At 40.1% G+C, this 12,595-nt stretch overlaps 2 non-coding genes across 2 annotated transcripts; both read right to left on the bottom strand.

Annotated features, from left to right (window-relative positions):
• Positions 1 to 5,690: 5,690 nt before the first annotated feature.
• LOC145677106 (5S ribosomal RNA) lies at positions 5,691 to 5,809 on the bottom strand. Its single transcript, XR_014129634.1, has one exon. It is a non-coding gene; the product is annotated as a 5S ribosomal RNA (ribosomal RNA).
• A 177-nt stretch (positions 5,810 to 5,986) lies between these two features.
• LOC145677101 (5S ribosomal RNA) lies at positions 5,987 to 6,105 on the bottom strand. Its single transcript, XR_014129629.1, has one exon. It is a non-coding gene; the product is annotated as a 5S ribosomal RNA (ribosomal RNA).
• Positions 6,106 to 12,595: the final 6,490 nt, after the last annotated feature.

Here is a 12,595-nt window from a genome sequence, read left to right as displayed (position 1 = left end):
TCTTATAATTAATAATGTAGTGGGAACTAAGCACATCGCTGTTTGGAGTATTCTAAAGTTAGTGTGACTTCCTATGGGCTTCAATTACGATCGACGACTACACATATACTAATTAATCGAATAGCAGCGAGAATTTCGAATGAAACTAAGCAACTATCTCAGACACTTTTGATGAGTCTGTATATCGAAAACAATTCATTTCAATCGTAAATCTCCTCTATAAAGGGGTTTGTGGCCCTCATAAGGGCCGATTTGTATGAGATATAGGTCTTACATTTATGCCTTCTTCTCAGTTTTCTTGGGCAGAAGTACAGCTTGAATGTTGGGCAAAACACCACCCTGAGCGATTGTAACTCCAGACAACAACTTGTTTAATTCCTCGTCGTTACGGATAGCTAACTGCAGATGACGTGGAATAATCCTAGTCTTCTTGTTGTCACGAGCAGCGTTGCCTGCCAACTCAAGAACTTCAGCTGCCAGGTATTCCATGACTGCAGCCAAATACACGGGAGCGCCAGCACCAACTCGTTCGGCATAGTTACCCTTTCGCAAAAGACGATGGATTCTGCCTACTGGGAATTGAAGGCCAGCCCTGCTGGAGCGGGACTTGCTCTTTCCCTTGACTTTTCCACCTTTGCCGCGACCAGACATTGTTCAATATTCTTTCGTAATAAGATGAGAGGAAAAATTGCGGCCTCCGCAGGTTCGCAGGTTTGTCTTGACAATTTATCGAGTGGGAGTTCCGGGCTACCCAAAGCCCTTGCCTCTTATGTGACGTGAGATTGTATGTGAAGTGTTCTCCCATGAATTTCTATCCGAATCAGCAACTGTCGCTGATTTTTTCGGGTATAGTTTTTTTTTTTTTTTTTTTTTTTTTTTTTTTTTTTGAGGTACCTGCAAAGCTGCGTGTCCGGTCGGATGGTCGTTGGCTGATTTGCGAGATTGATGCCGGTGAGGTGAGGGCAAAGCTATTGCGGTGAGGAAGCCAATCGGATGGTCGTTGGTTCTCTAATAGGTGATGCTATGTGCTAAGTTCTGGGTGGTGTTTCTGGGAGTCCCAAGAAAAGATGTTATGGTGGCTGAGGTCTGGCATAGATATGACGATGAGCTGGTACAGTGCCGATGTTGCGAAGTTCGTCATATGGTGAATGTTGTATGGAGTTCCAAAATGCTTGACGTCTACGGAGGATGATTTCATCTAGGTATGGTAGATCTAAGTCCTCGTGGAGCTGTGCAATTCGGGTGTCCCGAGAGTGACCGGTGATTTGTCTTGCTGCAAAGTTCTGGACGATTTGTAGCTTAGCTCGGTAGGAGCGGGCTGCATGATGCCATACAGGGCATGCATAAAGCATCATAGAGCGAATCATTGCACAATAAACGTGTTTTTTCGTTTCCAAGGTGAGCTGTGCGGACCGGAGTAGACAGGAGAGTTGACCTAGTCGCTGGCGAGCACGTTTGGCGAGGTATAGGAGATGATGGCGAAATGTTAATTTCCTATCCAGATGGAGACCTAGGTACTTGGTGGAGGTGACTTGTTGGAGGCGTTGATTGTGAAAGGTGAGTCGAACTGGTGTTTCTGTTCTCTTCTTAGAAAAGACGATCACAGCTGTTTTTTCTGGGTTAATGCCAATGCGCCATCGAGTAGTCCAGTCTTCAATTCGATGGATATGGCGTTGAATCCAGAGTTGAGCATATTTGATGTTCCTGCTGGAGGCGAAGATGGCGGCGTCATCAGCAAAGGTGGCTGCGTAGGTATTGGAGGTCGTGGGAAAGTCAGCTGTATATAGGTTGTAGAGTAGCGGTGAGAGGCAGGATCCTTGTGGGACACCAGCTTCAATGGACAGAGTGTCGGAAAACTTGGATTCCCATGAATCAAGTCAGTTTTGTTACTACTTCAAGCGTGCACCCGAGTGCATCAAATGAAAAGCAAGGCAGTTGGCGCGAATTGAAACACGTACTGTAATTTAAATGAAGTCGATAAATCGGCGGACACATCTCAATTCCTGAGAATCCATCTGGCCCGACACCTGAGAGGAAGTTAGCTGAAGAGAATGCCGCTTATAGCACTTGAAGACGCCGTGACACACCGGGAAACCTTGCGGTGTTAACGAAGGTGTGTTCTCCAGCCAAGGAGATCTCTCTCTTTGTAAAAAGAGAACAAGTTAGAGAAGAGTTGTATTTTTAATAAAGAAAACTGATACAACACAAACACACACACTGCTTCCTGGAGAAATAAACATTGTTTTCCGTCGGCTGGACCCCCTATTGTGCGTCAAGCTTCGCGCTGGCCATATAGGTTGTACAGCCTTTGGCGACAGTCGGCTGACGGGAACTCAATATTATCTCTCTGGGATAGCATTAGAGCAGCATAAACACTTAACTTAGTGACAGAAAGTCCCCTCCAAGGGGCAAATCCCCCAAACTTATTGTTGTGCAGACAGTGCTCAAAAACAGTGTGGCCCTTTCTAGGACCAAAATCTCAACAGTGTTCAGTGTTAAGTGCTCTCACCGAGTGCCAAGAAGAACAGTGCGACCCTTTTCAGGACCAAGAGACTAAACATCAGAGCCATGCCCAGACCCAGAAAAAAGACGCCGACGAGAAGACCGCCAGAGGAGGAGAAGGATGAGGAATTCATCGATGTGGTCACAGTCAATGAAGAAACCAAATCTGAGGATTCGTTCTTGATAGTTGACCCAGTCACAATAAAGAACACCTTCCGAGGAGCCACAATAGCATATCTAAACAGAGTGATCAGCCTGAGGATACTAAGAGAAGAATTCCATGTGGTTCAACTGGAAGACACCACATACAGAGTGCTATTCAAATCAGAAACTACGCGGGACAGATTCCTGAAAGTTTTCCAAGATGCTGACTTTGGCTCGAAGGCTAAGATCTTAGAGAAGTGGAATGAAACGCAACCCAGGGAGGAGGTGAAGTCGCCAAGCCCAAAACAAGACGCCCCATCGCAGGCAGAGAAAACTGACCAAACCCAAGAGGAAGAACAGTGTTCCGGCTCTGCAAAGGGCCACAGCCACATGCAGGTGAAAAACCAGAAAACCCAGATGCAGAAACCACACACTGGAGAGAAGACCGGCCCTTACCAGGACCACAACACGCCAGACAAACACAACAAAGAAGACGAGTTCACCGTAGTGAAATCCAGAAAACAGAAGAGAAAAGAAGCCACACAAATACCCGGCCCTTCTCAGGACCAGAAATCCATACCAACAACAGACGCAAACAAGAAGCAGCAAGAGTCAGCAACCCGTACTCCCCTGCAAACCACTAGAAGTAGGTTAAATAAACCACCTGAAGACCCAGATTCAATCAGATCCAGGCAGAAACCTAAAGAGAGAAAAGGAACAACATTCACATGTGTTGTCAAAGGTGTCCCTACCAGCATTGAAGCCCAGGAAGTAAAAGAAGAACTAAGAAGACAGAAGTTTGACATCAGAGGTATAACCCGCATAATGTCTGACAAAGGACCCTCACCACTACTTAGAATATTCTCAGAGAACGCGGACCACATAAGCAGATTACTGTCAACAGGAGTAAAAATTCAAAATACCCACTACAAAGTAGAGACATCAAGAACAGTTTCAAGACCATCACCCTGCCATAATTGCTACCAATACGGGCACTTCAAGAACCGGTGCCAAGCCGAAAGAGTGTGTAACCGATGTGGAAAGCCACATAGGGAGGACTGTAAAGCACCCAGAAAAAGGAACTTCTGTGCTACATGTATTAGCGACACACACCGCACTGGAAGTGGAAACTGCCCCAAGAGACCAAGAGCTACAAAATCAACCAGACCACCACCGCTTCTAACGCACAAAGATGTAACAGAAATCACAACCAACGGCTCTTATCAGGACCAACAGGCGACCCATCATGAAGACAATAGCAACTTGGAAACACCCAACCAAGAATTACAAAAATGGATCAAGCAAGAAATAGAAGAAGCAACCAATAGGATCATAACATGGATGACATACGTACTAACCACCACAACATCACACCAGCAACAGAAAAATCTTACAATAGCCTTGCAGACCGCCTCTAAGAAGATTTTTGACAATACAGTAAATACACTCCAGACCACAACAGGGCACCTTTACATCACAAGAACTTTTGCTGACACAGTAAAAAGGAAAGCCAATACAGACCATAAGAAACCAAAGCCGAAGGAACAGCGAGCTGAGAAAGAAGACAGGGGATAAAGTAGCTGTGACGGAGGCAAACAGATGACGACCAGGCCTGGCCATGGACAATGAACCGACTTGCATGCTTTAAAAAAATAACAGATGTCCCACTAACAATATATTCCCCCCAACTACAGACAACACAGATTTGCATATTAATCTAAACATTATAAGTTAGGATATTACAAAATAACATAATTTATTAATTTATTACTACAGACAAGTTTACATGGATTTTACCCACCCTTAACCAGTGGTTTTGCCATGTAAATACTTATGCATGCAGCATGACCGACAAAGGGGGTTTTTTCCTGGTTTCCAGGTTTTTTGTCCCTCTCACAAAACATAATAAATCTTCTCTCGCGCTTTCCTATCTTCTTCCTTACCCTTCTTTCTTTCTATTTACACAACTGTAGATCCGCGGAAAATGTCTCCGTCAAAGATAGAAGCCGCGACATACACTCCCACCCGACAGATGCTTTAGTTTATTAACTGCATGTGAGGAGAGGCATGTAGACAGATGGTTGATGCCTTACTCTCTGTCAGGACGCGGGCTTTCCTGAGGGGCGTCCTTATTTATAATTTTTCTGTTTCTGTTTCTGTTTCTGCGGACACATCTAATTTTGCTGAACGAGTGAGTCATCATGCCACCAAAAACTAGCGGAAAGGCTGCAAAGAAGGCTGGTAAAGCCCAAAAGAATATCTCCAAGGGAGATAAGAAGAAGAAGAGGAGGAGGAAGGAGAGCTATGCCATTTACATCTACAAAGTTTTGAAGCAAGTGCATCCTGACACTGGCATATCTAGCAAAGCTATGAGTATCATGAACAGCTTTGTTAATGACATCTTCGAGCGTATTGCTGCTGAAGCTTCTCGTTTGGCCCATTACAATAAGCGGTCAACTATCACCAGCCGGGAAATCCAAACAGCTGTGCGCCTTCTTTTGCCTGGTGAACTTGCCAAGCACGCTGTAAGTGAGGGTACGAAGGCTGTTACCAAGTACACAAGCTCTAAGTAAAAATCTTCTTCAAGATTTTTCATTTCAAACGGTCCTTGTCAGGACCAACACATTATTCGAAAGAGTTAAATCACGAAATTTGCTTCATTCTGTTATGTAGAAACACCTTGAAATCCAATTTCTATATGCTGTTAGTAAAAAAGTAAAGCACATAGCGGAGATGTGTCGTGCTTGTATACGAAAGGCATTTACTCGCCGGAGATCTACACTTAGTCATAATAATTTACTTTTAAAAAGTGGTAATACATTCCGTGTTAAGTATAGTAGTAGGTGCACACGGATCGGAAATCAGGTTATTTTAATGTGCCGTGCAAATAAACAGGCTGTTAGTGTAAGAAATAGTGGGTATAACGCTTAGAATATCGATTAATCGCTATGAAATAATGTTGATAAATTATCTCTTGAAAGTACTATAAAATTAATGTTTCTAGTATTTTCGTACTTGAAGGATAATGAAATTTGAAAAAGAGATGCCAACAGCACCTGGTGTTCCCAGGCGGTCACCCATCCAAGTACTGACCAGGCCCGATGCTGCTTGACTTCGGTGATCGGACGAGAACCGGTATATTCAGCATGGTATGGCCGTTGGCGAATGCATATGGCTTCGAGTGAGTTATTGTAGCTACGTAGGTTTGTCGGTGAATACTCAAAAAGACCAGCGCGTGGAAAGCGTTGCTAATTGTTTTAAGTAATGCATGATTACGAAATTATCGTGGTGAACGATGTGAGAATATTCGTCTTTGTGAAAAACAAAATTAGAAAAAGTATACCAACAGCACCTGGTGTTCCCAGGCGGTCACCCATCCAAGTACTGACCAGGCCCGATGCTGCTTGACTTCGGTGATCGGACGAGAACCGGTATATTCAGCATGGTATGGCCGTTGGCAACTACCTTTTCTTCAATGTCCTGTTAAGGAAGTATGTTTTAAGTAAGAATTGACATTATTAACTATAAAGGCAAGCATATTAACGTCGTTAACATTACTTGGAATATACTAATATTCGAATAAATATTTGAATGTTCGAATGATGAGTGATTCGGATGTTCATAGTGCCACTGTGTCCTATCGAGTTTACTATCACGAACCACGTATGAAATTGTATATAAATAAATAAAAATAAATCCTTTATTAAGTATTGATTACAGGAAAAAGGCAAACTTACATTCTTTAATGTACACAATGAAATGTATGAAAGATATTTTTAAGATATGTTTCACTTACCCTTTATAACGCAAGGTAGTTTTCAGTGTAGCATTCTCTTCAGCTGCGAGATAACGTAAGGCAGATGATCATTCAGTCGTGAAGCACTAAAATGTAATATACATTTTAACTATTATCGATAAGAATTATTTACTGCAGGGATGCAAATAAAGTGAGGCAAATTAGTAAATAAAAACCGATACTGTAACTGATAATATAATTAGTTGTATCTGTATTAGTTGTATATACAGTAATCGCACGATTATCCGCGGAGTTGGATGTTGGCATAATCGCGCATAATCAGCAGTATGAGCAGAAAAGGGAAATGAAATGAAATATTTAGATTTACGTCGCATACTTATACCGGTTACGCTAAAGGAGACGGTGATGATGAGTACTGAATGAAGAAAGTGGGAGGAAACGGGAGAAACCCGAGAAAACCCATGAGCACGGTCTTTATGCACGACAAAGTTCACACGGCACGAGCTGGGATTGAATCAGGGACCCCAAGCACCGGAGGCCAAAAAACGGACAAAAAGTCTTTCGTGCAACTTTCGTTTTCGGTAAAAAGTTTACACATAATTTAGAAAGAGTAGTTTTCTGGTCTTTTTATTTCACAAGTTGGTTCATGTCTATATTTTTTACATGCATAAAAAATTTTTCAACTCCCTTGCTTATTTCCTGTTAAAGACCTCTACCTCTGATTGTATTTTTTGCACATATTCTTATTGTTTTCAGACAACATTTCTAAAAGCGTAATTTATCGTCAGCAAGAAAAGAAAAGGAAAGCCTCGGATAGTGGAATGTGTACTGTATATATATATATATATATATATATATATATATACGTATTAGTATATAGTTTTATTTTATACGTCTCCTATTATTACACAATGTGCAGATATTGTCAAAGCGCAAGTAAATATGTATAACTCCCCGTTCTGCACTTAATAACTTGAAAGAAGTTCGGGGAAGGTAGTGTAACAGAAAGTGCAAACAGAAATGAGGGTTTAAAGGCATTTAATATTATTCCGTAGTAGTATGATTTTTTGTAAAAAAAAAATATATATATATATATATATATATATATATATCTAAACATACATATTCAATGATATAGTAAGAGGTTAGCAGCACTGATAGAACTGCAGAAAGTACAAAACCGTTAATAAGAAAGAGAGAGAGATGGTGGCCGCTTTTGTGCTTTTCATTGGCTAATTCCGAATTGCGCGCGAATACGTACGAGATTTCTTTCTTTTTCCTCTTCGCAGCCCAGATGTTGCCAATTAGAAGTTTTTAGTACTACATTTGTATGAAAATGTTGCCTTTAAGAAATGTGGTTTGCATACAGAGAAAAGAGCAAAATGAATATTTACCTTAGTGGGCATGAAAAAAGACGAAACATTTTGCAAGATGGACACACGAACTTCCTTAATGCAGGCGTTCAGTACATTATTGTAAAGAAAAAAACACTAAAAAGAATTACTTCAATATCCCTAGCAACATTCAACAATTCATAGAGAAAAATCTTTATTTTGAGAACAATGGAAAACTATGTAATTGTAGATAACTACTAAATTTAATGATTAAGGAAAACGTTTAGGCCCGGCCCTTCAGAAAGAAAGTGCACAGAATATTCTCTCATGGAAGCAATTGCAAAATCAACATTTTGTTTGCAGTTATAATTAGAGGATCTATATACAGGGTGTTCGAAAAAGAATGTATCCTCTTGAAAGAAAATATTCTCTGGGCCCCTAATCCTTTATATACCGAAAGGAAGTTTGTATAGCATTTTTTCTTACCTTCGTTAGAAGAATTGAAAGTGACTACTATCGTGACACGGGAGATATTTAATCGATAGTCGAATTACTCACATACTCGAATGAACACGTCTCTTGTAAGGAGAGGAAAGGCTTCTGTGATCCGCTATCGCAGCTGTGTCATATCTGCAGAGAATGTTAGGACACAAACGTGATCTTTGAGAGCCTCGTGAAAAGAAGTCGCATAGTATCATGTGTGGAGACATCGGGGCCATCTGAAGAACGCTTCATCATTAGGACCAAGGGCGAGTTACGAAACACTCTGGGATATATTTATTAACATAACTTCTCGTCATTCTGCAAGTGTGGTGGAGCTCCATCCTATTGGAAAAGGAAACCTCGGGAGCCCTCTTCATGTGTAGGTATCGTTCACATCTGAAGCATGTGAAGATAGATTACTGTACTATCGTGTACCTAAAATCATTTTCTACGAATACGAACATGTCTACACTGAAGGCAGTGCAGCTCTTTTTCTCTTTTTTTTGGTCATGTATTGTAACGCGGGGCAATGCACACAATAACATGTAATGTTGTGTATCATCATAAAGGGCCAGGGCGATGATTGGATCTTGATGGACGTGGAGAACTGATAGGTGATGTGAGTGGTATTGTGATCTATGGTTGTATGTTTACTGATGAATGCATAAGGAGAGGTGAAGGGGTTGCCTTTTTTTTTATGTCGATCGGGAGGGAAGCGATTGGGAAACTTTTGACTTTGTTTTTCAACCGAATATATTGATTGAATAGGTCGCCGACAATTTTACGGGGCGTCACGTCGTTGCCTTTTTCATGTCGATCGCGAGCGAAGCGAGCGTTTTTTTTTTTTTTTTTTTTTTTTTTTACCGACAATATGTATTGAATCGGTTGCCAACACCTTTAGGGGCGCGTCACGTCCTTCTTTCTGTGCTGATCGCGAGCGAAGCGAGCGCGAAATTTTTGACTTTTTTTTTTTTTTTTTTTTTTTTACCCACAATATTTATTCAATCGGTCGCCAACACTTTTAGGGGTGCGTCACGTCCTCTTTTCTCTGCTGATCGCGAGCGAAGCGAGCGCGAAATTTTGACCTTTTTTTCTCTTTTTAATTCTTTTTTTTCTTTAAGAAAAAATATTGATTTCATAGGTCGCGAACATTTTTACGGGATGCAACATCGTTTATTTGTTTTTCCAACCGTCTTTCTGTCTTGAGCCCCCGCCAAGTTAACTTTATGGTGGACAAAAACTATGTGCGGTGGGTTACCGCGGGGTTCTCCCGTTTCCTCCCACTTTCTTCATTCCACCACCATTTCAATCATTTCTCATAATCAGCGCCTCTTTTAGCCTAAGCGGCATAACGTGGGACGTAAAACAAAGATTTCCTTTAGTTGCTTTCTGTCTTGATTACGAGCGCGAAATTTTTTACTTTTTTTTTCTTTCTTTTGATATTATTCATTTAATAGGACGGCAACACCTTTACGGGCCGCCGCGTCGTCGTTTACACTTCTTCAGCCCATATTCTTTCTGCTTGTTCGTTTTCCGGCATCTTGTTATCACCGCCCGCGGCAATGCCTATGTCTTTCATCGCTTTTTGAAGCAAATCTTTAATAAATATGCACTCTCACATTTGTACTAATATGCATACCACAGTGGATAGACTGTAACTAGGAAAGCAGAAGCCTGCATATCATATTATTTAACAGTTGAAAGTGAACTGTCATTTTAAGTTTGATTTTGATCAGATGAGTGCAGTTCAACTCGTCGACAATTGTGAAGATTCTCGAGGTTAGGGACCATCCATTTTGTGCTTTGTAATGAAAATGGCTGCAGCCAAACTTCTCTGATCTGAATGAAACTTGGCATGATGATACATCTTGACCTGCTCTACAAGTTTATTTAGTATTTTCCGTTGCGCAGGCTTTTGCTTCTCCAGGTTCTCCCATGGAACTGAGAAACGTATTCAGTCGAACTTCTGCGGTAAGTCAGTATATCATCCTGAGAAGTTTGATCGAGATAGCAGAGGTTCGACTATTCGTTTTTCAATTCCATGTGATATTACAACACGGTGAACTAAATTTATATAGAAACACTTTGATTTTGTTTTGTTTTTTGCTAGCATTAAACTGAGAAAATGTTATTCAATAGACAGAGAACACCACTCAAAGAAAAGTACATCATAAGAATATATATATGGTTGCTGTGGTTCTCGGTTTAATTTGCTAGTTAAGAAACTTGCTCTAAATAAGTACATCTTACAGGTGAAAAACTAAGCCAGGCGATAGAATTAAATATAAAGTTATACACTTTTATTTTACGTTTACTAGTGTTGGGTTACTACTGTAAAATAAGTCAGTATATATGAAAGATAACTGTATTAGGTACTATTTTCCACCGGCGGTGTATTCTTGCATAGTGTACTTAATGTTTACAAGCGGGGCGCTACTAGTATGGATGCATGACAAGTGCTATTGAAACTCGAAAACTAACTGGTTTCCACTACCCTTGCTTATACGTATACCCGCGTCGCCTTCGCTCCTGTTCACTTTGGACGCACATTCTTGCTATCGCTCAGGCCCCCAGCTTTCTCCTGTTTTGGCTCCCTTAAATAGTATTCGTGCTTTTTATTGGCCACCTGGCAAAGCACTTGTAATGATTTTACACCAGTAACTCTAAAATACATGTGTATTACTTTATTTAATTCTGTCGTCTGCAGAATTTTTTTTTTTTCGTACAAATATGCCTTTTCATGCAGAACACTGAATTTTGCCTGTAAATTTTTGAGAATATGCTGTGACGAAACTTGAGCACCGTTCTTCTTTTCTTTCTTATCACGAGTCTTCTTTAGCCTAATGAGCACAATCATCACACGATAACGACTATTCTTTTCATTTAACTTGTAAACAAGTTGAACTAATAATAATAATTGATGTACAAAGGAGAAGTGTCCTACATATTTGAGGTAAAAAATAAAATAAATATACTTCTACTTCATCCGTGTTTACAAAGTTAAATGTTATCGATTTACAAAAAATGGTCACCTATCCACACACTGACCAGGCTCGACACTGCTTGACCATACATATTAAAACATCGGTCCCACTGAATACACAAGTAGTAAGCACATTCACATAAAAATAATTAGGATTACAGTATATAAAATGCGTTAATTAAAATAGCAAATGCCTTACCTTATCACAGGCGATCCAAAGCCACTGCACATCATCTGCTACGCACACTATATTCCTCCAATATTTCACTCACTTCCTATATCACGCAACAGAAAATATTAATAAAATTCACTTAGCAACATTTTCATTTTTAATCAACAATACGTATAACAATTAAGAATAAAATTAATTGTGAGCACATTGTTATAATTAGAATACTGTTTTTATTCGTTTACAAATATGGGATTAATATAGAGCTGGCAGCAACAATATATACAACTCATCCTGTATGTATCGTAAATCCTAACTTGAGAAGACATCTCTGACGCAAACAATGAGACAAGAAATCAAATACTATATCCGACACATTTGGGGTTTATTGAACTTCAATGTTGGAAGATACCACCTTGTCGGTAGTACAAATGTAATATCCTTACAACACGCGGAACTTTTGCCAGGCATATCTAGGAATTTGGGAAGATTAATTGATATCCTTAATGTGCAATGTATGATTATGACGCATTGTTATGTACACGCAGACGGAACCAGGACAATCTATAGATGACATTTGCACTGTGTTTGGACAATTTGTTCGCAGAAAGTAACCGTTTTTGTCTATGAATACTTGAGAACATGGAAGGTATGAGATATACATTTTATGCGCAAATATTATAATACAAATCATTGTTAGTTTGGTGGATGCGTGAAAGAAAGAAAAGGAGTAGATTTTTGCAGACGTCCGGATATAAAGCGAGAACTGAGAATACGCATCTATAACATCTATTTTCTTTGTGTTAATGATATCGATGAACTAAACGGGGAAACTAAAATACAACTGTTTGCAGTATAATTCGAAGTATAGTCAAGTGCAGAGGCGTACTCACGGGGTGTCCACCGGGTGCGGACTCCTCGCAAAAGTTCCTAAGTGAACATACATTTGCAGACTTTCTCATTAAATGTAGTTATTAACAGGGAAAATATTGATGTATCATCAATATAAATCTGATCTTACACTTCATCTGTACTCTGTCTGTATCATGTTTTTGTGAAAAAGTAAGTGGAATATTTATCGTGTTTTCGAATGCAGAATAATAGTATATAGACATAGTGGCTTGTAGTATTGGAACCTTGCCCCCCGAAGCTTGGATCCCTTAGAAGAAAAAAAAATGCATGCGCGCCTGGTGAAATGGTTAACGAATTCAGTTCACTCGATG

The sequence above is a fragment of the Thermobia domestica genome, unplaced genomic scaffold (genome assembly GCF_964235325.1).
Source record: "Thermobia domestica unplaced genomic scaffold, izTheDome1.hap1.1 HAP1_SCAFFOLD_609, whole genome shotgun sequence".
In the NCBI taxonomy this organism is placed as follows: Eukaryota; Metazoa; Arthropoda; class Insecta; order Zygentoma; family Lepismatidae; genus Thermobia; species Thermobia domestica.
The sequence above is the reverse complement of the archived record's forward strand: the minus strand, read 5'-3'. Positions and strand labels throughout refer to the sequence as shown.